This window comes from Glandiceps talaboti, chromosome 14 (genome assembly GCF_964340395.1).
Source record: "Glandiceps talaboti chromosome 14, keGlaTala1.1, whole genome shotgun sequence".
In the NCBI taxonomy this organism is placed as follows: Eukaryota; Metazoa; Hemichordata; class Enteropneusta; family Spengelidae; genus Glandiceps; species Glandiceps talaboti.
In genome coordinates this window covers 8,235,173-8,262,683 of record NC_135562.1, presented here as the reverse complement: position 1 = coordinate 8,262,683, position 27,511 = coordinate 8,235,173, and the positions used below count along the sequence as shown (strand labels likewise).

Sequence of the window (27,511 nt, the reverse complement as noted above, 5' to 3'; positions counted from 1 at the left end):
AGAAATCAGGTCATTTTTAAATGTTCTGAGCACTAGAAGAGTATAAATACCTTGATTACAGCATTGAATCCCTTATTTACCTGCCTAGGAAACCATATACATTGTTTACAGTGCAGATGGCTTGATAGAGAATGTCTGTCTCTCATCTCATCTCATCATATCACATGTCATGTCATGGCTGGGGTTACTGGGTCAAAGTGCAAATGATATGCAAATTTCAGCACTTGTCAGACTTCAAGCACAACAGAACTGAATGCTATTCTGATCTATCATAATGAAGTAATGGAGTGTATGTATATTTAACACTTGCTAAGTGTTCAAAACTGAAAAAAATTGACATAAGATAGTTTTACATAACTCAGTGTTTACATGTAACTGGCCATTCAATGTCATGATACGAGACTATTGTTAGTATTAGTTTCTGTAATAAATAGTCTATAAGTACCTCATAGTGGTTGGTACCAGTTAGTGAATAAATATTACTTTTGTATTTCTATGTACTTCAAGGACAACTGTTACGATTGAATGCACATGGTAAAAGAAAATATTCAATATTTTGAAATCTCTGTACACCGCATATATATACTCTGAAAACCACCTGTTGCATTTTTTATCATATTTGTTCATTTGATGTAAATTAAGGATTTGATAAAACAGAAAAGACCTTCAAATTTTATTCAATTTAAAAGTAGCCATGTGGAAGCAGATTTGGTATAATCATTTTTGATTTTTGATTTTTATAACGATTTTATCATGGCTTCCTACATGAAAAATCTATGTGAAACATCATTGACAAAGTCTGTGTTTGTAACTTAATACAGAGCAAAAAGCTAAAAATGTGTAAAATGTTTGTTATTGTACGTACAATAACAATGATTTTACACATTTACTAATCTTTTACAATTTATGAGTTACAAATAAGGACTTGGCATAAGTTGTTCAACATTGATTTTTCAAGTAGGAAACCCTCATAAAATTGTTTTATACATTAAAAATCCAAAATCAGAGGTGAACAAATCCACTGGTCCTGGGTCTGGGACGAGCGATTTTTTTGGGCGGACCACACAAATTTTACCTTGTCTGGTTTGTCGGACCAGTACCTTACTGTTAATAACTATGTCGTCTGAATATACAGATTCATACTAAGGTAAGATTTAATGTTTCACATTAGTGGGACCTGGGACCACTAATTCTTTCAGCAGGATCACTGGATTTTTTAAGGCACTGGTCCGGGGACCACCAGTTCACAAAATAATTTGTTCACCCCAGAAAATATATCCCATCCTTATCCATATGGTGAAAATATTCTAACTCACACACTCCATGCAGGCAACAAAATTTAATTTGATATCAGAGGAACTTAAGAAAAGTTAACATTGTTGAAATGATTGCTATGTTGAGTCATAAAAGATGGTTATTTTAAAGGAATGAAGTCCAGGACTTCAAGGTTGTCTAGGTTTTATCTTACAATGCATGAATCATAATGGAAAGCTTATTAGATAAGGTTGATAATGCTCAGTGTTTCATCTTTCATTACTGAGAAATACAGTTAGTGTAAACAAACATTTAGATATAAACAATTACAGATAACAAGCAAACAAACAAACAAACAAACAAACAAACAAACAAACAAACAGTTATACACAATTACAGATAACAAGGATACTTGTGACTTTATCAAATTTGGATTTACTGTTAAAGAGCCCATATGAGATGATACTAACAATATTGTTGATTTTTAATATAGCACTTTCCCACTTTGTGTTCAAAGTGCTTTACAATTATTACCCCTGGCACGGATCTATAGCAGCACAACAACCCTTTATACTTCTCAACTCCCTGGGGAGCATACAATCCATTGCAGCCTTTATAAGTGTGTAGGATTAAAGCATTCATATTGCAACCTCTATCCTACCAGGTCCCCAATTATACAGCTTGGTTGACTGAGGCACAATCATGGTTTAAATCTTGCCCAATGACTTTAACCATTCAAAAATGAACCGCAGTGATGGGGCTCAAACCTGCAACCTGCAGCTTCCAAGTCGCCCACTGTCACCATTCAACCATCATGACTACATGTACACAACCAGCAACCTACAGATTCCAAGCTTGCCACTCTAACTATTCGACAATCATGACTCCACTATTTTAGAATTAAATTTTGATGATAAATAGAATTGTCTGATAACGATATAAAGTTAGTTCTGAACAAAACAAAGGTCCTACATGTAACTAATCATTACGGCTCTGTTGACAAGATAACACTGTAAACTTGGGATTAATTCACAGGCCTTTAATGTATGCTATTGATTCCATCATAAACTGTCATGGTAATATTGAATGGGTTCTAAATCCATTAGATTTGATGGGCCTTGATAAACTATATAATAGTACATACCCAGCGATTTACATAGTCATGAAAACACTCTGAAGAAAACTGGTGTAATTCAAACCTCAGGCAGAGACCTCGCCGTGAAAAAACTTGGAAAAAACTGTTGTAACTCTGATCTGAGGTAGTCTGGATGCCAACATGATTGGAGGTGTAGTAAATGGTAATGATACTATATCATAGGAACTTTACTAGATCTAAGGTAGTGTCAAGGAAAGCTTCATAGTTGAGGCAAATCTGTATAAATGCTAATGTGTCCTGAAACAGTCTGGGGTCTTGATAGTTACACCAGGTCTGATACATTCTTAAATTTAAAAGCTGTGATGGATTTATTGACCATGTGACCATTGTATGACACATTAAACAGAAACCATTTCACCTGAGATAGTACTAACTATAGTAGCTAGGAATGCCTGATATACTAGGATGTCTGCAGTGTATTAATAATACATGTACTACAAATGTGTAGATTTAGCCTTACGATCTAACGTTAACAATTTGAACATTGCTGCTATTGACTGTAACTCAGTAAATATGTTCACAAATCACCATGGTGGTACTGACTGAGTTCTACAAATTTCAACTCGCATCATTAAAAAAACACAACAGTAGTATTAAAGACATACTGGTAGATACAATATGTCAATTATTGAATTAAAGATCTCACTTACATGTACTTCATAGATTTCTGCTACTGACTATCACATGGTTATGAATCACTAGGGTGGTACTTACCGAGTTGCACAAATTTCAGATCGCACCATTCGAAAAACCTGACAGTAACTGACAAAATATGTCCACTTGTGTTCTCATAAATGTCTTTACACATGTGATGTAGTCTGTCACTGATAGTATCTAACTGTATACTGCTACTTTACATAATACGTCCACTACTACGTCACAAACATGTCTATAATACTGATACAATGTAACAGCTTTGTTCTACATATATGGAAATCTGAATTAATTATATATTGACATATGCAAATGTAGCAGTGCGTGAAAATATTCATTCTGGCAATAATTTACCTACGTATGACCTATCCACATAGTTTGGACCAGGGGTTGGATTTGTTATCACTACTAACAGCTGAGCCAAACAGTTAGACAGACAGATAGACAAAATAAATTGTAATTGACAGGTGTCTACTGATAATTTTGCTATAATATCTGTGTTTTTGTAAAATTGGTTTTTACTTTTTGAAATAATTTCTACAGCAAAATTCTACCTCTAATCCTAGTGACTAATTATTCACACTTTACTAACGTATGTACCATTATCATTATTATTGTTGCAGTATCTAAAACAAAACACGCAATTTAAGTTGTGGTCTTGCTTCTGTGGGTGTATCACAAAATTGATAATATTACATCTAAGAGTTTTTATTTACACTAGATAGATTGTGACATAAAGAGGCTAAAAACGAAAATAAGATTTTTTTATTACTTTTTGATTAAAAATACAATCTAAATAGTTTTGCTGGCTTTTCTTTTTAGAAGTTCGTGCAATGTATACCACTCATTTTTGTAGAGTATGGAAGAATGAAACTTGAATGCACAAATTTGAAGAATGCCCTGGTGTACGAGAAAATCGTAGTCTAGTTACTATACATGTATGTGTAGTGGTTCTCTATGATCTCTGTCTAACATCTAGTCAAATAGACAAATTCTATCAAAAATCTAGCTAAATCTCCTGCTGGGGAAGGGATGAACACCGCTTGTCAGTAGTAATCCATCACACACTGACAGGCAGTTGTAATTGGTTACTTTGTTCAGTTTACTACAAACTCAACCTCCAGTTAAATCAACACTCCTATAGCATAAACTATCACTGTTGATGGTAAAAAAGGAATTCTGCGCTAAAGAAATCCATTTGCCTATACGGTGAAGAGTATAGGACTAGACTAGTAAAATCCCGACTCTAGGCAAGGTTCATCCACGAGGGACTGTGTGGTTCATACTTTCATCCATAATTTTGTTTTTCTACTATACTACATATGAAGCCATAAGTAAATATGTACTGTTATAAATATAGGCCAATGCAAACCCTGCCCCCATTTGTAAAGTTTTAAGTCCATTGAAAAAACATAAATGAATGAAGTGAAAACAGAAATGGAGAGTTCCAATGGCCACAAATTGAAATGAATGGGTAGCAGTTGATCGAGAATAGGTGTACACAATTGAACAATGATATGTAGCTTCCGTTTGGTGTACCTTGTACAGGACAACATGAAAGACCTGGGTGTGAAGGCTGAGACTCAAACAAATAATTCATTGAAACTACATAATATACTACTAGGTTTTAGAAATATGAGCTGTTAGTCCTTTTGATGTAAAGTTTATATTTGTGACCTTGAAGTAAACAGTCTTTTTGCTACTTGCAAAGAGCAATACAAACAAATTCTCTTTATTCTCTTCAAATAAGGTACTTTCCCGCCAAAACTATTGGAACAACATTTCTTGTTTTCTCTATTTTTTATAACATATCTTAACTTTATTTTAGACTGGGATCAAAGAAATGATACGTAGTCACGAACTGATAAAATTGTGTCACTTTCCCACCAAAATATTTGACAAAAATTGTCGTTTTTCTAAATTTTGACAAATCTCAATTTCATTTTAGACTGGGATCATAGTGATAATGTTAATAAATCACTTGATGTCAAAATCATTGTCTTATAAGTGGTCATATTTTCAGAGATTATACAAATTTATGGCTATGGCTACTTTTGTCTGGGTGAAGGTAGTTCTAGTAGGTAACCCATGGGAAATCAATAACCTTGAGCTGTGTACAATGAAGTTGACAAGTTCATGACTTTTTGTCATTCAGTCATTTAATGTCATCAATATTACAGGCTTTACAAAGATTCACAGGTGGTTATTTATTGATTCTGTAGTTTAACAATGTTTGTGTACTAAGTTCATATTGTAGGTTTTAGTCTATCCTTGACAGGCTTTGAACTTAGTCAACCTTGTTCTCAAAGTGCTATTTTCCTTATTTGCTTTTTACTGTGTGTGTGTGTGTGTGTGTGTGTGTGTGTGTGTGTGTGTGTGTGTGTGTGTGTGTGTGTACACGTGTGTGCGTGTGTGCATTCATGTGTGTGCATTTACGTGTGTGTATGTTTACATGCGTGCATGTGTATGTGCGAGAGAACTATGAAAAAGTTCACCATCAAGTCAAAAGTTAGGCTGTAACTTAAATACATTATATCACTTAGTCATAATTGGCCCTCTGTCCAGCGAGTGTTATACTAACTAAATACTTAAAAACTACTTCAAATCTAAAATTAAGATTAAGATGGGTTATGGTGTACTAAACTTATAATTCTGTCAATCACCATTTTATACCAAGCCACAAATATTTCACGACTGTTACTTGTTCAAGTTGTTGGTTTTCATTCCGGGACCAACGCATCAAACTTTCTACTTTCATTCAGACATTTTAGAATGCTACTATAGAAACCCTTGATCATTTTTTTTCACAGTTATACTCAGTTATGTATTCTGAAACCTGTCATTAAAATAGAACAACAAATTAGTTGTAAAGTCAGCAAACAAACAGTTTGACAAAGCCAGTCGACCTGAACAGGCAAAATATTACTAGTATTAAGAGCCCTTGAACATGGTGCAAGAGCTTATTATTAATTACCATGTTTTACTGACCTGATGAATGTTTAAAGTATAAACAAGTTTCATTTCAACCTTGGTACTAAGTAGACTTAATCCAACATATAAGGATGTTATAAGTCATTACTCAGAATTTCACGCTTCTTCTGCGATCATTAAAAAGAAAAAGAAAACTCCAAATAACGATATCCTTATTTCTTGGATTATTTCTTTCATGCTGAGCTCTGCTACTTATATTGCACTGAGCACTGTTCTCTCCAGTGACACTATTACATGAACCTTGGTAAGTATTTAATTTGAGAAATTTATGTCTTTATCAATATTTGTCAAGTGTATTTATAATTACATACAAATATCAGTTTCATGAGTAGCTGGCTATATCCTCACAACCATGGTATGCTGAGTCAATCTCAGGTTTTGATAATATTTACATTTTAATGTTCTCAGCTGGTATATGAATCAAATGTAATCTCTACTCGTGTGAGTAATGACTGTGGTATTGCCTACTGAGGATATACAAACTTTGATCCACAGAACTGAAATTACAAAAGGGATTTTAAATTCATTGATTTATAACCCTATTCTGATACGTTGGATTTCTCTATCAAACACTCTGCTGGCAAAACAGTATAATATAGTTACTTTTGGAATGACAAATTGGGAACGAATGCAACGTTTTGACCCATCTACGACGGACTTTGATCACGCAATGATTTAATTATTTTCCAGGTTTATGTCTCTGTCCTATTGATAGAGCCATGGACAATATATTTTCCATTTTATAGTAGAATATTCTTCCTCCAGATTTCTTAATTTCACGAATACAAACTTTGAAATCATTCATATTTCTATTGAAGATCAGTTCCATAAAAAGAGCCTTCAGTACAGGTACCCTTATGATAATACTTAAAGAGCTCTTGAAACATACCTGCATCACATGCATAACGCCAGAGTTATGTTGTCACTTTGTTGAAAAGGAGTACTTGTTTTATATGCACAACTCTTTGTACTAAATTGTCACTTTGTGAAAAAGGAGTCCATAGAGAACGGTATTTTTGGTAACACTTATAAAGTAGCACATGCTCAGTATATAACTTATTAAGCAAATCTTACACAATGAAAATTTATACATAAACTCATGATTCAAGCATTGCTTTCCCTTAGGTCTGGGAACTCCACTGACAGTCACAGAGTGAGGAAATCTGGTAACATTTGCACAGCTTTTAATACCATGTACCATAATTTTAGTGAGCCTGAAAATGCTTGTCAAACTCATGTAGATTTTACCTGCTTATAGCTCTTTACAAAATGCTGTCGATAATATTAGAATTTGGAAACAGTATGTCTTCAGGCATTTGGTTCTTTTGACATTCAATATACACAAACGAAATTATTGCAATGAATCATATCATATCATATATCTGCCTGACTGTCAGGTTTGTATTTAGCCAATAATGAGCTACGGTACATTACATGACATATACTTCAGAAAGTATGAACTATGATACTACCTGTCAAGTACTTTTTAATGCAGGTAAAAAACCTTCAAAAATGTAAAAACTGAAGCCTTCTTGTAAGTTGTATGTCCCTTTTATAAGGACAAGCACAATAGTATAATACCTACAGATTTTGTAATGTGTGTATGATATTATGGGATATATACACGGACAGAATGAATGAAATCTCTCTCTACAGTACATGTATTTACTGTAGTCTAGTAGTTGCTAGCCGTGGCATCAAATCATTTCTTCAAAGAGAGATCTTGAGATTTGATGCCATGGATTGCACTTGACTATGTGTATGATAGTTTGGAATACATAAATGTTAGGCCAACAGCTCCGGAAATGAAGATGCTAATATTACATGAGAATATTATAGTTATTATTATCCATGATTCATAAATAGTAATATGTATACTTCATAGATGATATCCGATATTATCACATACTGTGATATCAATTATTAAACATGACACAAAGTACTACCATAAGTTCTATATGTAGTCTTAGATAACCATGAAGGTAATAATTTCCTTATATTAACTATCTTACTTCAGAGACTTGGCTATCTGCCTCAATATATTTACTCAATATATATATCGTTAGCTGGTCGTACCTCCTAGCCCTCATAGCCTATTTATTGCGCTGTTGCGATTCATGAGTCTCATAATGAGATAGTTAGGATAGGATGAATGATACTTTATTGTGTCAAAAAACTGGGTAACCAAAATGCCTGGAAACTGTACTGTACTGTCGATATACATATTAGCTGGTTATACCTCGTAGCCCAGAGAATACGAGGGTTAGGAGGTATGACCAGCTACCTTGAATCTCAACAGTGCAATAAATAGGCTATGAGGGCTAGGAGGTATGACCAGCTAATGTTGAATCTCAACAATGCAATAAATAGGCTATGAGGGCTAGGAGGTATGACCAGCTATTATGATGTATCTCAACAGCGCAATAAATAGGCTATGAGGGCTAGGAGGTATGACCAGCTAACAATATATATATTGAGTAAATATATTGAGCCTGATAGCCAAGTCTCTGAAGTAAGATAGTTATTAAATGTAACTTTTATTACCTCCATGGTTATCTAAGACTACATATAGAACCATATATCATGATAATTAAGTACACTCTATAGGGGATTCATGTTATAGTATGTAATTACATACATCAGATATATTTTAAGGTAAAGTACACATAAAATGAGTCATACCTGGACGTATGGTTTTCTTTCCAATGAGGAATGTAGATTTGATATCTTTTGCTATCACATTGATCTGCAAAAAAAATAAAATAACTTTTGAGGATTCATTTATCATGATATGTACAATCCACATGAGATTTGAGATGTTATAGTGTTATTCCATTCATCAAACTTAATAGCCATACTGATCACAGTTGGTCTGAAAACCAATATTGGACTATATTTTAACTGGAAGGCATTTCTTAAATTGTACACGTAGAACCGGACAGCCTGGTTTCTAGCCTACACTCTTTATTTGGTTAGCCTGTAAATTTTGCTTCGCTGTCATAATGCTGGCTATATTACGTCCCTTATCTGACTACATGTACCACACTTTGAGGTCCATTTTCTTGAGATCATCTTTCTTGGAATTAAATACCGCTATCATCTTACAATTAGTTATCTGATGAAAATAAATATGACTTTGTTGTAAAATATATAAATTTTAATTGGTATATATTATTGGTTTATCTTTCACACATAACTGGAAATAAAACCATAATGAGTTACTCTAAATTTATGATGTATGAAAGTGAAATTTGAGAGTCACATCCTATTTATTTGTAATCTGATATAAATATTATTGTAATAAATCATGACAAATGAAACTTTGGTGTGACATAGAGGTTTAGTTCTGGTGGCAAGTATACGTAGTATGTATATGTATGTATGTATGTATGTATGTATGTATGTATGTATGTATGGATGTATGGATGGATGTATGTAAATAGACCCTAGTTCTAAAGTTATTTTACCCGGGGTTCCAGCCAAAATTATGGAATTAGTTATAGTATGTCATGTCATTCAGATGTAACCAGTCTTCTGTGAGTGCTGGCTGATAGGGTGGCACAACACATTGTATCTAACTTTAACTACAGTATTCCAACCTTAACAAAGCACAGCTGTGATGGTAAATCTTATCCTGCATATGCCTAATTTTTTTTTTATTTTAACATCAATGTACCAGACAGAAATTGCATACATGTATTTACCCCATATCTCACATCTTTACAATATAAAGTACAGTATATGCATTATATTCATAATAATAAAATGTTTACAGATATGATTTGATGCTTTCAATTTTATCATCAATGCATGCATGTATTGTATTTTCAGATTTATAGATAATATATAACTTCACAGAAGTGGCTTTATTATTGTGTTTTTTAATCATTTGAAACCAGTACACACACAAAAGTTCAACTATCTTATCTCATGGATTTCATGATAGTCACAGTTTTGGTTTCAATGTCTTGTTATCTTAGTTTCTTTTCCTACTCTTTAAATTCAGTTTTGCATCAACAGAGATTAATGAGTTCTCCCATTCTGAAAATCATATGAAACTTGTATTTAATCAGGTTTACATTCATTTTATATATACTCTATACAAACCAATTTCTTTCATAGTTTAACAGTTTCACTCAGTTCTCAAAAACAAAACAAAAACCTTTGTTTCGTACTCTCACTTCAGTTTTGAGTCAATTGACTCTGAGATTTGACAAGTTTGCCTACTTTTGAAAACCCTACGAAACTTGTATTAAAACAGGCTGATATATACATCATACTCTATACAAATTAATTTCACCATAGTTTAACAATTTCACTCAATTCTCAAAAACTAAAATAGACCTTAGTTTCTCTTCCTGCTTTTTCAGTTCAGTTTTTGAGTCAATTTACAATTGACTCTTAAAATATGACAAGTTTTCTCCACTTTTGAACTGTAAAAACAATTTTCTTCAATATCTATATAAGCTTACTTTGTGAAACTGATTTTCTACAATATTCATGAAGGTTTTGATCAGACAGTCTTTGTACTGATAATCAAGAGGTGATCTCTGGCATTGAAACTTTTCTGGTACAGAGATCTTTGAAGTCACGGATAGCCTCTAGACTATTAAAATGAGAACCACGCATCTGTTAAAAATAAAAGTTACTGAAGACAGAATGTTGACACAGTTTGATGGTGAACAGTTGTGTTTGTTTTGACTTTAGATTTGTCATCAATATAGTTGATTTACTCAGTGGTTGGCTAATTCTTTCAACAACTGTACATCAAATTCATGAACAGCTGACAGTCAAATTCAACAACAGCTGATTATTTCCTAGTGGTAAGCCACAGTAGATTGGCTGGATGAGTGACTAAACAACTTCATGCCTAGTCTAGATGCTAATGTGGTATCTGAATCATTTGTATATGAGATATCTTGAGATTTGATGAAGGATAGTACTATACTATGTGGTACCATTATATCATATCATTGGCTAGAACATATAACTCATCAAGCCAAAGTAGTCAGGCTGAGCATTTCCCATTTTCCTGTCTCATGACAAATACAAAGACAACACTGTCAAAGCATACAAATTGGAGTAAAAATTATGTCATCACTAGAGAGCCTTAGGTTTTCCCATAAACCCTTGCAGGAACTCTTCAAACTGGCTTCACATATCAGGTGCAGTAGAGCTTTCGTGTACATCTGTACATGTCGTGTGCATCAAATTTGGAAAAGACGCACCGTACTGGGATTTTGATGCTAATTTTGGCAAGAACAGATTCAGGGAACACATTATAAAAAAGTGACTGCTGGAATGACCATGGAATGATACGACTGCGAGTAGGGCGGGCGAGGCTCCGAAAACTTCCATTGACAGCAGCAAATTATACAATCGCCACCATGGCAACACTGTTATAATTTTTTTTCACCAATTAGGAATGTTATTCGCATTTTGCGACTGTGGCGAGCGCTAGCGCTAACTCTGAAAGTTGAATGAGGTGCTATTTTATCACCCCAAATCATTAATTATATGTAAGTTGATAGTAGTATAAATGAATACAAGTGTACTAAAGTCACAAGTCTGATTGGAGTTTTCCTTTAATTGCATCAATTTGTGTTTTCTTGGTGACTTACAGATGTGACTGGTGTGTACACAGAAATGAATCAAAGGTGTCAAACACTTTTATTAGCAACTCTATCAGCAGTGCTGTAAATCTCTTGAGAAATCAAATTACTGAATAAAGTCCTAGTTGACACCTGTTTCATTTGACTATTTTTAGTCTCAACGATTAAATCATGTTGTTTGTTCAAATTTATGTATCATTACTACCTACTAGGCCTAAAAAAATTGTGTGGTTCTGATTACCTCAATTTTAGAATAGGCGGGGTAGGTAGATTTTTTTTTCATGTGTGAGTTTCTACTGGTAGTTCAGGTAGTTATGTTTTCTGTTGTTTTCCATATGGTCTCTGTGGTATTGGTTTCTTCCCATCAGATATACAGCCATTATTACAGGTTGGAAGAATAGTTTTATATTGTCTTTTTAAGTTCTCCAAAGACTTGTTGAATACATACAAAGTTTAGGGTTGGCAGCAAAAAACTAGGTTCAATGGGTCTGGTATTAAATCATGTAGCTCCTACTAGTTATTCACTATGACAAGTAAGGCCTGAAAAAAAATTCTTTGGTTCCGGAGTCCATACTGTACACTAATGAATGCACTACATATATTATTAAGTACATTGTATATAACATGATGGCTTCAAAATCGCTCGTTTATCAAAGAAGCAATCCACTCACTTACTCACCACTTCTGACATTCAACACGGCACATATTGGTTAATAGCTACACTGCAGCCCTGTCATGTATGTTTAATGTCTATGTTGTTGGATGTGTGATTCCACTGTGTTCATGTTATTCATATGGTGAAGTGGAGTCACAGATCACCTACATAGACAGACTATTGCATAGTTAACAGAACAGAAAACGAAATGTTTGACAAGGAAAGTAAATGTAAGATACATCATAGCCTGGATGCCAGTGTAGTCTCTTACTAATCGAGTGGAGATCGTAACGGTACCGGACCTAGACTAGATACAATCGTGCCTCTTGGCCAGCACTGGCCTGCGTGAGAGGGGTTGACCTCTGTGTGAGGGCACCCGGCCCCTCTTGGTGTACCTTACAGACTACAAGGAAAGTAGCCCACAGACTTGGTTATCTGACTCGACATACTGGCTAGACCGTGTCCCCTAGCTGTTACTATGTGTATTTTCAATTGTCCTGTCAAAACTAACCAGGACTCATTTATCACTATCATACAGATGTGTCCTGGATATTGTTACATATAAGTGTTACTTCTCTTCATTGTCAGGTATAAAATAATGACAAAAGTCTAAAAAAGGAGTTCTCTATCAGAGTTGCTGATCAGTTCAACCCACAAAACAAACACTTGACAGAAGTACATATACTGTAGCTGGTGTGAACTTTATTAGTCAAGTGCTATACTTCATCGAATCTTAAGATCTCTCTTTGAAATGATTCCATACAATGTTGGCATCCAGACTTTATGACTAGACTTTACAACTGTTAACTAATTTGGCATGTCTGTAAATTTAATTCACTGTATTGTATGACATGGTATGTATCCCGAATTCACAATACATTCCTAAAATAGACTTTACTGTGAGTGTTACAGCCACAAGATCCAATTATATTCTATGTCTGTACAATGTAATAGACAAATCTTGATAAATACACTGATAAAAATTTTGCTTTCAATACATTCATGCAAGCATACAACAAACTATTAACTTATTTTCATCTCTCTCTGTCTCTCTCCTCTCTCTCTCTCCCTCTGTCTGTCTCTCCCCTGTCTGTCTGTCTGTCTGTCTGTCTGTCTGTCTGTCTGTCTGTCTGTCTGTCTGTCTGTCTGTCTGTCTCTCTCTCTCTCTCTCTCTCTCTCTCTCTCTCTCTCTCTCTCTCTCTCTCTCTCTCTCTCTCTCTCTCTCTCTCTCAACAGGTGGGGAACTGTTTCAAAGAACCTATTAAAGTTTCTGAGTAATACAATAAATACACTTTTTAGCCAACAACTCTGGGAGCTGAATCATTCTGAGAACTGATGGGTTTAATTTGTCCAAGGATTAACAGATAGGATTAAAATAAGCTATTAACAGCTAATCACAATGTTGATCCCATATACTCTCTGACTATTAGCTACAAGGAGCTCACATTACAGTCACATCACTGGCCACATGTGAGTGATGACGACATCCAACCCTTGATATCCTGGGGCAAGTTAGTGAGACGTGAAGATTAAATGAAAATGATTGATGTAGTGGGTCTGGAATACATCAGCTGTGTTGTTCATCATCATTTGCCTATAATAGGGGTTATGAATATGCTGTGTTAGTCGTAGTTAGACAGCTATCAGCAAAATTGACAATATCCGCTTCATGGGTATATGAAGGCACAGGATTAAACTTGTTCTGTTAACCATCATTTGCTATAATGATGTACTAAACACTTATTGCAGAAAATCCAATGAAGAAATGTAGTTTTCTTAATTAACGGATACAATAAAGATTCTAATGTAGGTTATAATTATGCTGTTCTAGTCGTGGTTTGTCACCCATCAGCACGCATTCACAAAACAATGAAAATTGACAATATCCGCTCCATAGTTGGCTTGTATACTGAAAGCACAGGAATTGTATTAAAATTGCTCTGTTCATCATCATTTGCCTGTGCACTGGGGTTATATTAAACTTTCCAGTTTTAGGTATGATAGCCTCCTTTCGGCATTCATTTATCAAATAATGACAAGTGCCAAGCTCAGCTCATATTATATTAAAAGTATAAAGTCAATGAAATGGTGCACTGTTCATCATCATTAGTGTATATAAGGGTTTGTACATTAAATTTTACTGTTTCTGACATGGAAAGCCCCCCCCCCCCCCCTCTTTTTCAGCATTCATTTACCAAGGTTTGACAAGTGCCAAAACCAGCTTCAAACACGTGAAAAGTATAGAGTCCATGTGAAGTTGCTCTATTCATCATCATTGGCTATAAATATGCATGGTTATAATTGTTCTGTTTTAGTTATGGTTAGCTTAAGTTCTAGTCAAGATGCTATCCATGGTATCAATCATCTCTTCACTGAGATTCAATGCCACAGATAGCACTAGACTTTACTACTTTTCAGCATACCACCAATAAATATAGGATTTTGAACAGTGTGAATATCAATTTTGATAATATATATAGGTGTGCTGAAAAATTGAAAATCTAGAATTACATATAGTTGTGTTGTTTATCATTATTTGCGATCAATTTTTTTAAAGGCCAAACTAGGGTCATAACAGCTGCTTTTTTAACCGTGCAAACTTGACTTTCAGCATGCATTTATCAATGAAGTAATAAACACTATTTTTAGTAACACAGCTTTATCATTTTTGTCATTTACTTGTTTCAGTTCATAGGTTCAAAGCATGTGCTGTTTTTAAACTATGATTGATGGATTTTCAACAAGTATATGTACTTTATAGATCAAAAACAAAACGATAATCATTTTATTTTTAATATAAACTGAGTTCATAAATGCTGAAAGTCAAGATTAAGTTGCAATACTTGTATCATTTGATTTTAATTGGGTCATAGCAGTACTGTTTTTAAACTATGGTTGATGGATTTACAACATATAGTAATACTTCATTAAGGAAATGATAAAACAGTATTTTTAGAATAAGCTCTAGCTTCATACGTATATATACTATAAGTCAAGATCAAGTTGCAATTTTTATCACCATTTCTGTTTAATTGTGGTCAAGGCAGTGCTGTTTTTAAACCATGGTTAATGTACTTTCAGTACAGCGCACTTTATCAACATGAAAATTGAAATGATACACACAGTTTACAGTGTTTTGCTGAGGGTGATAAATAGGTAAAATCTATCAGGGTTCCTATGTCATTTTACCTGGGTTCCAAAACAAAATTACCCTAGACGCTATGGGGAAACACTGCCATTTTACCCCTTTCTCCCTTTCTTTTACAAAGGTACCCCATCGTTAGCAAAAACACTGGTATCAGCACAGCTTATAGGACAGTATTGAAAGTCAATATCAAGTTGCACTTTTTATCATCATCCGCTGATAATAGGGGTTATCAGAGAACTGTTTTAGCTATGATTAGCCACCCTTATGAAGAATGCGCCTAAGGAAGAATGTGCCTCAGGGACTAATATTTCTGAAAACTAAAGTAGCCTGAATCATCCAAAACTTGGATAAATGAAAGTTTTTTTCCCCAGATACTTTTGTAATTTGTTATTTACCATCTTTATAAATGGATGAAAAAAAAGTACCTCAGAGACAAATTTTTCTTAAAATTATTTAGTATAGTATAAACTCATCCAAAACTTTGATATAAGATATTTCCAGCTTTTGAAATCATTACATACATTTGGTTATTCACTATCTTATTTTGTTACAAGGAAAAGATCATTCTATTATGTTCCCATCCACAGACAATACGATAATGATATTTTTCCTCAATAGCGTTTGGTCTCCATACTGCAGAACAATGTGGTTAAATTGGTCTAAATTTCATAAATAGACAGTATATTTACCATAAACCTAGAATCTAATTTAAACATTCATTGTCACAAAACAATTCTGTTTGATACAATAGAATACATTATACCATGCATGAGCCACTTAGAATTAAAAATATGGAATATATACATGTACTCTGGTCGCTCTACGTCATGACAACGCTCATCTACGTCACGACAACACGTGTCAGAGTCTACATCACTGGTTCTGCTGTTTTTGAAATGTGAGTGAAAACGTTCAAAATCACCATTACTTTCCCTGATTTGTCTTTAATATTACTAGCGCCGGTATAATTATCATATTTGCAAATATTTTTTCTTCATTCACCTGGAAAATACTTGTGACCTAAGGGATGTCACTACTCATCTATTGACCCGTAGTGACAAAGAGAAAGACCCCTTAGGTCATTGTCACTTGTATTTTCCTCGGCTGAATGAAGAAAAATATTGGGGAATAACATCTAATTAACACCGTAAGTTTTGTGACAGAGAGTCTCAGTAAAATAACTCGCTGTAACAAAGATCCCTTAGGTCAGTGTCAATCGTATTTTCCTTGGCTGAATGAAGAAAAATATTGGGGAATAACATCAAATTCACACAAGTTTTGCGACAGAGAGTCTTAGTAAAATATACACTATATTTGGATTGTTTAATTCATTCCATTAACTTTTATTTCTGAGTATGACAAAGCAGAATTAGGGCATACAAATTATACTACTATAGTCCTTATTAAATATTGATGTACCAGGATGACAAGGATTAGCATAAAGATTAATCCCATAGAATGATATATCATTAAAAGCCCTTGTAGCTGTCACCTTTTGCCATTTTTCATAAATTTTTACACACTGAAATATACATGTACGAGTGATTACTTGCATATTGCATGTTTGCATGCTAATGGTATTTACACTGCAGTGCGATACCGAAAACATTATTGCGTGCCTGTATGCAAATGAGTGTCACAAACAGTCCCTGTTGAAATCACATGAATGCAAAGTAGTATTTTGGGTGAAAATTTGTTGTAGATAATTATGTAATGATAACAGAATCCTATGACTGATGTGGGAATGCCAGTGAGATGCTTGGTGATAGTCTGCACTCGTGCTTGCAGTCTTTTCTGCTGCACTCACGCACTAGCCACTTTTATCTGATATGCTGAGTCAAAAAATGCACCACAGAGAACACTGTCAGCACATCCTCACAAGCCAGATTACGTTTCTGCTGACACAATGAAATTGATTATGAAGCGTGCTTTTTGGACAGTGCTGTAAAGAGGCTGTGGTTTGCGATGATGTATGTATTGGACAGTGCTGTAAAGAGGCTGTGGTTTGTGATGATATACGTTTTGGACAGTGCTGTAAAGAGGCTGTGGTTTGCAATGATGTACGTTTTGGACAGTGCCGTAAAGAGGCTGTGGTTTGCAATGATGTACGTTTTGGACAGTGCCGTAAAGAGGCTGTGGTTTGCAATGATGTACGTTTTGGAAAGTGCTATATAGAGGCTGTGGTTTGCAATTCGATATACGTTTTGGACAGTGCCGTAAAGAGGCTGTGGTTTGCGATGATGTACCTTTTAGCCAGTGCCGTAAAGAGGCTGTGGTTTGCGATGATGTACGTTTTAGCTAGTTCCATAAAGAGGCAATGGTTTGCAATGATATGTAAACACTCACAGGTGCACCACACATCATGCATCATGAGGTTCTCTCACATTGTACTATAGTATGAAATATATAATTAAAAGAACGATTCCCTTAGGAAATCACACACTTGAAGGTAGATATACTGTGTAATTTATCATACTAAATAATCAAACCACTTCTAAATGAAATATTCACCATGTCATCAATTATTCGACGCTGTCATATTAATAATTCAAGACTTTTCATATTTATGTACGATATGAAATGTAAATGTGATAGTATCATAGTATCTATTAAATAAGTCAAAATATGTGATGATTTCTGGGTAACTAAAAACCATCCTGACAGATACCATTTAAAGATAATCCAATAATTTAGAACAATATAGCTGCCTAGTGTAGCGGCTAAACTGTGATGTGGAATAACGTGATAGTGGAGAATGACATCATTAATATTCATATACTTTTTTTTCATATGTAAGTGTCTAGTTCAGGTAGTTATATGTTTTCCGTTGTTTTCCATATGGTCTCTGTGTTATTGGTTTCTTCTCATCAGATGTACAGCCATTACAGATATTGGAAGAACAGTTTCATATTGTCTTTTTAAGTTGATGTCAGTTTCTGCATCCACTATTTTTGCGAGACTTCACAATTTTTGCAATTTTATTATTTTTTCTCGAATACGTAAAAAAGGTTAGGGTCAGCATGAAAAACTAGATGGGGTCGGGTAACTGGAACCAAACAATTTTTTTTAAAGGCCTAACTGCAATTATTTACCTCACCTTCTGTCAGTTTCCACCACTTTTTTTTTCAAAGAGAATAAATTTCTTCAAATAATTACCACCACATTCCTGTAATGTTGTAAATAGCCCCTCAGTAATATTCATTTTACAATATATTTTTCTATATGAACCTCAGCATATGTTAAGGAAATATTTTTATTATAATTGAAAGTTAGAGCTATGTTTTCATTATTTTTAGTTATTTCTAGACATCTGTTACCAATGAACAGTAACCGCCAACATATGGCATGTGAATGTAATTCATATCTAGAACTGGTCTGTAATTGTGTTGAATCAAGTCTATTATTAACAACACAATTTTTAATAAAGAAATAGTTATTGTAATTTATTTTGAAGCACCAGTCTACTCTAACCTGCAAATATTGGTGATTACTAGGTAGTTTTGATTAAATTTATGTTATGTTTTTAATATTAGAATGCGAAATTGTCTGTTCCTCTCTGTCTGTCTTTCTGTCTATGTGTGTGTGTGTCTCTCTCTCTCTCTCTCTCTCTCTCTCTCTCTCTCTCTCTCTCTCTCTCTCTCTCTCTCTCTCTCTCTCTCTCTCTCTCTCTCTCTCGGTATTTTGTACACAATATTTTACATGCACATGAAAAGTTATTGTAACACAGTTACAAGCATCCTGGAGTCAAGATATTAAAGTTTAAACATCTTCTACAATCACTCTGGTGTTCTGTATGTAAGATTTTATGCATGAAAATGACTGTAGAAGATGTTTGATATCTTGAAGCAAGGGTGCTTGTAACTGTTACAATATCTTTTCATGTACATATAAAATATTGTGTACAAAACACAGGAACAGTCATTGAATGATAAATGTTATGAAACTGTGATTGTTGTACCTTTTTATCGCTTTGTGTGTTTGTAATACCATGTATGCACAAAACATCAGATACTCATCATAATATAAAAGTTATAATGACCATATCTTCAAAATATCAGTGATCAACAATTGCTCTAGTTTAGTGCATAAGAAATTTTCACAAATATGCGCAAAGAGATAATAGTTGCATGCACAGTACATGTATGCAAGATTTCACACACGAATGAAGAAGTACAGAACCATCACGGATTAACTATATTTATCAATGATTACATTACAAATTTGGATGCTTGTAAATTCTAAAAACTAAAATTATTTCACAAAATTAATCATATTCAGAAATGTAATGAGTGATGGCACTTGAATGAAGATACTATTTAAATGTAACAATAATGGGAATATTAAAAAGACAAAAATTTGACCTTGGCAGGTACTTACAAATGTTAACATTAATAAGACAGTACTAATACTACTATATGGGGTATACTGAGATAGAAATTGAAGGATTTCATACACCAATGCAGTATTAAAACAATATATAATATGCAGTACTGTGTTTTAAAAATTAGTCTAATGTATCTATTTATTTCTATAAAGCTATGTTGTTAAATACACATCAGGTCTTGGCGGGAGACAAATTTTTGTTCTATATGAATTACTTGCATAAATAAACAAGATCATTTTGGTATGTGATATGTGATGTGTGTTGATGAATGTAACACAGACATGTACACACTACAGAATCAAAATGTAATCTTTCACCTTCATGTTATATATACCCGTGTATTACAACATAAAAGCTGCTCAAGTCAAATTGACTGGAATGACAAATGCTTGCCTAACACAGAGACTGGCTATCTTGCTTGGAAATGTCCTTCACCAGAATATTCTGTCAATCCAGTCAAATACAGTGTAGTGGGGCTTCAAAGTTCTTCTCACTAAAATGGGACATGAGAGATCACAAGATTTGAAGCCATTCATAGCCTTAAGACTAAGCAGATAGGCAAGTCTTTGGGCTAATTCTAGTCTAGTTCCTATACAGTATTGTTATGATGGTTAAGTTAGAAACCACGTTGGCATCCTGCAGACTAGGCTAATTCTTGTTTGTCTACATCCCTGATCTGCTACTCTGCTATACTTGTGATACTGATACTGATTGTGAATGAGTGTAGCGAAGTCACAGATCCACTGAGTAGACAGGCTAGACTAATGAATGCAAATATGATACTAATCTTGACTTTTTTTTACTAAGATGCAAGAAAATTTTCTCTCATTTTTCGAGAGAAATTACAGAAATTATCTGAAGACTCCAAATTTTTGTACATAATTTAGAAAATATGTATATTATTATTAATCATCATCAATGGAATATTGGCCATATTATGAGAAACTTTGATGTAAAAGGAAAACTTGGTGGTCTAAATGGAACTCAGCTCTATGAATAAATGCATTTTTCTATACTCTATAACTATAGACTTTGCCATGTTCAAAGAGCATCAGGCCTGCCAGCAAATGTACAAATTACTGGAATACAAAAAGTGTTGCCACAAGGATTTCAAAGCTTTCTGGGTATTGCTTTCTGAAAAATTGCATGGTTGTTTGTATTTGTAACTCTTTCAATCTCAGCTACTATACTAAATTCAAACATGCTACATGACATGTTGGTTGTTTGTGGTTTTTTAAAATTGAAATTCAGCTCATCCAAAATTTTATTTGTGAGTGATTGTTCAATGAGTGGGAAGATACTAATAGAAACATAATATGTGCATTTTACTGAGAAAACTGATAAAGTGTACTTCCTGTAGGCACAGGAAATTAAAATGTACAAAATTAACTCTATAAGTTGTATCGGTAAATCTATCTCTGTCTGTTAGCTACACATCACTACAGTTAGTAAATAGGAAAACATAATATATAGACAAGTTCCGGTGTACATGGAGACATGGTCCAGTAATTTGATGTTTCTTTGTTATCAGTTTTATATATTCTAGATGCCAACATGGTTTCTAACATTATTAACTAGTTCCTATGATTATTTAGGTCCAATAAAAAAATGATTTGGTTCCCGTTACCTGACCCCCACCTAGTTTTTCAGGCCAACCCTAGACTTTTTTTTTTACATATTCAAGAAAAAAATAATAAATCGCAAAAATTGTGAAGTCTCCCAAGAAAAAGTGGATGCAATAACTGACATCAACTTAAAAAAGAATATATATCTGTTCTTTCAATCTGTAATGGTTGTACATCTGATGAGAAGAAACCAATAACATAGAGACCATATGGAAAACAACAGAAAACATAACTATTAACTACCTGAACTACACACTCACATATAAAAAAATAAACTACAAAATCTACCTACCCAACCTATTCTAGAATTGAGCGTAATCGGAACCACACAATTTTTTTTTGTTAGGCCTTACACTGAATGTTTCACCTCAAAACAACATTTCATCTCACAGACAAATACATCATTAATGTATAAACTCTCTTTAGTATGCACTTGAGTTTTTGAAATAGCTTTCAAACCCCGGTGATAACTGAGACAGGGAGGGAAACCTGTATTGCCAAGAGACTTGGCTATCTGCCTTGACAATGTTCTATAGAGTCCCTGAGTCAGTATGTTGAGCTAAGTAGCATTAGTCTCCAGGCTACGAAATCTGATATAACTTTCATATTTTCATTTAAGCTATATACACCAGACCTCCAGGAAAGTGCCTCAAGGGGAACCCAGTTAGACGCAATAACTATTAGTGATAATTTTAAACACCCTCAAGTGAATTATCATTTTGGCTATAAATTACAAAGTGATAATTCTTCAAAACAAAGATCTTCTTAATAATAATATCTGATTCCAGTTTGAACAACTTTAAGTTTTTATATCAAATTTTACATTTTTTTTTAATCCATGCATATTATTATTGGGTTACTTTGTCCATTATAAGCTCTAGACAGAATATCTGTCTTATTATTCATGAAAAATATTTACACTAACTATAGAGCTTAGAAAAGTACAAATTCAATAGAATGAAAATTATGTTTAAATCATTTCATTATTCACGAATAAAAGTTGATGTGAAGATTATTGGAAAAGTAGGTTTCTCTAAACGCAACATGATGACCAACTAGGCCAACTAAAAGTGAAATATCCATGTGTTCATGGTTCAAAATACAACCTGTATGCCCTGACAACTTTTAAACAATTTGTCTTCCACACTGAAGGGTAATGAAAGACATCATTCATTTGTATTTTCTCATACAATGTTTAAAATAATACATGTGTTCCTTCCAATTTTGTAAGTAAATATTGTGCAAAATTTTGTTTTTTATTGTATATTCAAAACAGATTAAACTGAATTAAATTCAATAAATTAAAGGAACCACATGATTAAAAAAAATGGTGCATTTGATATATTATACTGTAAACATGGCTGGATATATCATCGGGCCAGCACTTGGTTGGGATTTTCACAACCATTTCTGTACTAGAATATTAATTAATTTGAGTCACATCTGCTGGTCAGCTCAATGAAAAGTGATAAAAATTTCACTTCTGATTCATTCGGAGTATTTTTGAATAATGCGAGAAGTGAAGAACCTAAAAAAATTGTCATTCACGTTTTTGAAGTTCCCGCACTGCATAGCTGTCCAGTTTTTTGAATGAATAATTCTAAAGAATTGCTTTTTTTGAGGAAACTTTCTGCATTTCTGTCACAAGTTTAATTATATGTGTCATTCTCGTCAAACTTTATAAACATTAGTTGGGTTTTATTCCGCAAATGTAAATATTTATTATTCAAGTTTTAATTATGACAAACTTTGCAAGAAATGTCAACATGAAATAATTTTCGTTTGCTAAAAATAGAAGAAACTATTTACTTTTACAAAATTAAACGTCATAACCTAGGACATACATCTAGCTGTTTCGTCTTTTTTTTTTATCTTCGTATGATAAACCACTAACAACACTGTCGTCAGCTGGTCATAACAACAAACATTCGCGTCCACAAGTGTTAAGTTGTGGCAGACGTTTTTAGCACGGCTGACACCGGTTGCGGTTCTACACAAATACATCCTTGAAATATTACCAAACACTTAGAGTTATCAGCATCAAAGTGTGAAAGGAGGGTTTGTGTTAATAGATGACAAATACACTTACCATTCGAGAGAAAACACAAAGCGAAATAACTGTGACACCACCACTTGCAAGCAGCTTGACCTGGACTCTGTGAAATGATGCACTCTCAATCTCAGGAGATTGACCTACGATCACGTGACAACATGTAAATATTTGAGTAGGCTGCCTAATGGGGGCGCTCTTTCGAAACTTCACTCGACTATGTCAGTGTCCGTAACTTGTGTGGTTTAAAAATCCCACATTATTTGCAATATAAAAATGAAAGCATCTTTAAGTTTGTATTAAATACAAACTTAAAGATGCTTTCATTTTTAAATTCACCCATTTGGAGCTTTTGAGGTCAACAATAAGAACGAAAAGTGACGACCCCCACCCTCACCAATGACTCATTCACTGGGATAGGCAAGGAATTTCCAACCGGTGTTGACAAGATTTCGACGAAAGTGCATGCATATACCCGATAACCCAAAGCAACTGCATGAATATATCCGGGAAGTGCAAGGTGTTTTTCATTAAGCCATGTTTTGTAAGAAACGTTTCGTTGCGTTTGTATAATATCTACATTGTATCACGGATGCGGTGTAGGCAGAGATTACCAATGATGATCTCATTTCAAATTTATTATAGTTATAATTCGAGCCACGTGTTTGATTTTGATGACAATTTTTATACAGGCAATTCTTACGAAACAAACAACAAATTGCGAAAGTGATGATATTTCTTTTTTTTGCACTTGAAAAATCTTACCAATCAATTGTTAGACCAACACTTGAATATGCAACTTCAGTATGAGACCCATACGCACAAGAGAATATAGTCAAAAAGTTGGAAGATGTACAACGGTCTGCAGCCAGATTGTTTGTGGTGACTATAGCAGTGCAACAGACATGTTTGAAAATCTTGAGTGACCTACCCTACAAGAAAACCATTGGAAAAGTTTCTATGAAACATATATAAAATTAGAAAAGGAGGAACTGTCAGCCACTGTAGCAAAGTTAAGTTTCACTAACTGTGAGTACTCGCATTTATCCAGCTACATACAAAAACTTTTATGCAAAAACTGATATTTTCAACAGCCCGTTCTTCAGCAGAGCAATCGTTGATTTAACATACTGTCTACCTCTGTCGTTGAGTGACCTTCGACGTAATTTTTCAAGAAAAGACTTAGAGAACACTAAAGTCAGTAATGTTTAATTACGCCCCCCCCCCCCCCCCATTAGCGAGCTACCTCTTAGGGAGCCGTGAGTAATTACAAGCGGAGGGGCGGGGAATTACGGGGTGAATCACTTTTTTACAAATCGGTTCTCGGGAGGGCACCCATCGTGAGTGACTTCCATGGTGCTATCTTTGATGTTTATAATTCGTTGTGTTCATTAGCCTTATCTTTATATATATTATGTGTACATGTGACTTGATACCTTTTTGTGGAAAGGGTTTATAAGAGCGCCCGCAACGGCGTTGAAGAAAATGAAATATTCATGCATTATATGAGAATATATTATTGAATCTATTTAAATCAGCAACATTATTAACAACAACAACAACAACAACAACAACAACAACAACAACAACAACAACAACAACAACAACTCCCAAAGACGTTTGCGCTGAGGCAACCTTTGATGCGAACAAAGAATTTGGTCTAAGTCACATATGGGCTCAAAGTTTGAAGAATATTCACCTGGTTGACATCGATAGAGAAGCAACTGAAGCAATTCGGTCGAAATTTGTAAATGAAAATCATCCTTACTAAAAAACGAAGTCAGTGTACAAAATGCTACTCACAATACACGTAGACATGTATCTAGAAGTGACTATTTGTTAACATAGTGTGATGGAGATGCATGAAGATTGAGAGAACTGTGTATACCAGGTCCTGGAAGAATGACATTTACATAATCAGTACTCAAGTAACTACCTACACTTTATTGGTTAACGTTGTTATTAAAACTCCGACAAATCACACATGATGAGAGAAACCTGCAAGTACAGAATAACCTGAAGGAATAGGATTGGTCAATAGGGAAGAGAATGCCTTCATGTTCCAACTGTAGTACTTGAAGGATGGCATGTTTTCAAACAATGAACAGGTGGAAAACTCAACTTCTTGAAACTAGGAGGGTATGACGTCACTCCCCCAATCCGTTTGGGGTAAAATGGCTGATTTCAATTCAACTCAACCTACCTACCTAACCCAATTTCAAAAACGCAAAACTTAAATACGTTCGATTTGATTCGAAACCGTCACATACATATTGAAGAAAATCACCCGAAGTTGAATGGTTGAAAGGCAAAAATATGTTTGGATGGACTTCTCCTCTAATTGGATAGGTTAAGTGTCGGGAACCTAAATTTGACTCAAACTACACACACACACACACACACACACACACACACACACACACACACACACACACACACACACACACACACACACACACACACAAATATATATATATAATTATATATAAGTTTAAGTGTCTCGCTTGAGAGAAAGTGCTCGAGGCAATATTAGTAGCACATCCATCCATACATACATACATACATACATACATACATACATACATTCATACATACATACATACATACATACATACATACATACATACATACATACATACATACATAATAAAATTACAGACTGTCATTTCAAAGAAGAGAAAACCCTTTATCAAAGTTGTACGAAGTATTAAACTCAAATAAAGATCTACATTTAGTGGTTCTAAGACGACTGTCCCCCGTCAACTGCTCCAGACACTTTCCGCCGGAAAACTGCCCCCACCCACCTACCGCACGAACAATCTCATTTGATCCCACCTTTCCACCCAAGTGGAGCTTTCCATGCACAGAGGCTATATATACATATGATGAGTATGAGACAAGGTGCCACCTTTGACCTAATCCACCTATAGAAACATCTTCCCTGGGGACTGTAGCTCTTGACTGTAGAGTCAAACGTCACCTTGGTACTATATCTCCTACAGTATCTTCCCTGGGGACTAGACTGTACATCTGTGGTTACTTTATCTCGATCGTAGTTACCCCTGGACACAGGTGATGGTCACGTTGGTCACAGGTTTGGAAAAAGTTTAATAGTTGGGTAAAGATGGATAAACCCGACTTTTTGTCTGGATCCAATAAAATTGTTTCCATGACAATTGTCCCCCCACATGAATTTACCACACTGACAGATGTGGTATTTACTTTATATAAAACATTCTGTATTATCTTTAATCAAATATCACGTATACTTTCCAGTAATTTTTATTTGTCATTTGAGAATGATAAACATTGAAAAAACATATCAACAAAAAAACATGGAGAATAATCGTTTGTAGAAATAATTCAGTTGAATTCTATTTTCCTTCTTTGTAAGTAAGTTGACTTATGTATACAGAGCATCTGAAATAAATGCAAATATTATCCAGTTACATATTCTATTTGGAAGTTGGAATACAAGATACGTTCTACAAAGGATGTGAGAAAATTTCAAATCATATCGGAAGTCAAAAATATAACAATATTAAAAAAAGGTTATATATTTATTTCTTATGTGTGTGTGTGCATGTATGTATGTATGTATGTATGTATGTATGTATGTATGTATGTATGTATGTATGTATGTATGTATGTATGTATGTATGCATGCACACACACACACACGTACATAGACACACACACACATACATACATACATACATACATACATATACATACAGACATAGACACACACACAGACAGACAGACAGAGACAGACAGACAGACAGACAGACAGACAGACAGACACAGACACAGACACAGACACAGACACAGACACAGACACACACATACCATAAATCATGGGTAGGTTAGAATAGAAGTGTGTGTCAGACATTTGTCTGTCATTATTCATTTAACGCTAAAGACACTCACGCCATGATCACTACATTCAAATACAAATGTAAGCAGGGGATTTTCCGCCTCG

The 27,511-nt window shown here is 34.3% G+C and overlaps 1 protein-coding gene across 2 annotated transcripts in view; it reads right to left on the bottom strand.

The window, feature by feature from the left end:
• LOC144445501 (uncharacterized) overlaps positions 1–23,638 on the bottom strand; it is a 61,837-nt gene extending 38,199 nt beyond the window's left edge. Inside the window, exons 1-2 of one of the 2 annotated variants that reach the window (XM_078135084.1) lie at positions 23,569–23,638; positions 8,738–8,801 (exon numbers count right to left, since the gene is read on the bottom strand). The gene's annotated coding sequence lies outside the window, so the exon portion shown is untranslated. Of the gene's footprint in view, positions 1–50; positions 109–8,737; positions 8,802–23,568 lie in introns of those variants that run through there. The other variant, XM_078135086.1, reaches the window with a different exon arrangement.
• Positions 23,639–27,511: the final 3,873 nt, after the last annotated feature.